Here is a 1510-nt window from a genome sequence, read left to right as displayed (position 1 = left end):
TTTTAAAAGGCTATTAATTGCAAGTTTGAGAATTAGTCAATGTCTCTCAAATCCTTTTCAAAATAGCATGTTAGTTGCTTTCTGTACATATTATAGTTGCTTTAAAATTTTACCTTCTCTTTCTAGATACAATATAAATGAATATTCAACCTCAAACCTTCTTCCCTCCAAAATATTCTCTATAATAACTTCAGGTTGTTTGGGGGGTTTTTTGTTGTTTGTTTTTTCTTAAAAATAAAATTCTGGCTTACCTACATACCATACCAATTCTTATAAAATTTTAAAGCACACAATTTCAGGTGAAAGCTCTGATGTGTGATATATATTTTGTACACATGAGTAGATATTTTGTATTATACTCTGTGGTTAGGGTGGAAAAGAGATGGTACTAAAACACAGATAGTACTCACAGCCAATAATCAAAGCTAATAAACAATACTCATGCCTGTTTCCTAACTGCGCCTCAGTTTTAACATTACTAAGAAATGTGGGGAACACTATCGTGTGTGTGTGTGTGTGTGTGTGTGTGTGTGTGTGTACCAAAGTGTCCCCTCGGGAGTTCGACAGGGAGACCAGGAGTTTGATTTTTGCTCGCTATGACATGCGCTGACCAGGGGAAGCAAAGGTAGGAGCAAAGGCAGGCCCCAGCTGGCAGCTGGCAGCTGGGGAAGGGAGGCACTGGCCAACAGCCAGAAGGCCCCTATCCGCCCTGATCGCCGGCCAGGCCTAGGGACTCTACCTGTGCACAAATTTCATGTACCAGGCCTCTAATCCTATCTAATAAAGCGGGAATATGCAATTTGACCATCACGCCTATCTAATAAAGAGGGAATATGCAATTTGACCATCACGATGTCACAAAGATGGTGGCACCCAGTCCCCTCAGCCCCGCCGGAGTCCCCCAGGGCTTTCAGCCTGCCAGGGTTGTGGGGAGGGGTGGCAGGTGTGCGGTGTGCTGGACCCAGGGCTGGCTCGAGGCGCAGACAAGCCTTGGATGGCGGCTGCCCGAGGCTCAGGTAACCAGGGCTGGCCGAGGCTTGCGCTGTCGGCAGTGGCAGTGGCAGCAGCAGAGGTGTGATGGGGACATCACCTTCCCCTGATCGCTGGGTCGCCTCCTGCCTCTGAGGGCTCCCAGACGGTGAGAGGGGACAGGTTGGGCTGAGGGATTCCCCCCTCTTCCAGTGCATGAATTTTCATGCACCAGGCCTCTAGTTAAAAATAAGTCCTAATCTGTTTCTGAACAAATAAGAAATACATCAAAGTAATTAATTTAGCCCTAGGCAGCTTGGCTCGGTGGATAAAGAATCAGCCTGTGGACTGAAGGGTCCCAGGTTCGATTCTGGCCGAGGGCACATGCCTGGGTTACAGGCTCAATCCCCAGTAGGGGGCATGCAGGGGGCAACCGATCAATGATTCTCTTTCATCATTGTTGTTTCTATCTATATCTTCTCCCTTCCTCTCCCTGAAATCAATAAAAATATTTTTTATAAAATTAATATACAAGTAATAG

Source organism: Myotis davidii, unplaced genomic scaffold (assembly GCF_000327345.1).
Source record: "Myotis davidii unplaced genomic scaffold, ASM32734v1 scaffold299, whole genome shotgun sequence".
NCBI lineage: Eukaryota > Metazoa > Chordata > Mammalia > Chiroptera > Vespertilionidae > Myotis > Myotis davidii.
The sequence above is the reverse complement of the archived record's forward strand: the minus strand, read 5'-3'. Positions refer to the sequence as shown.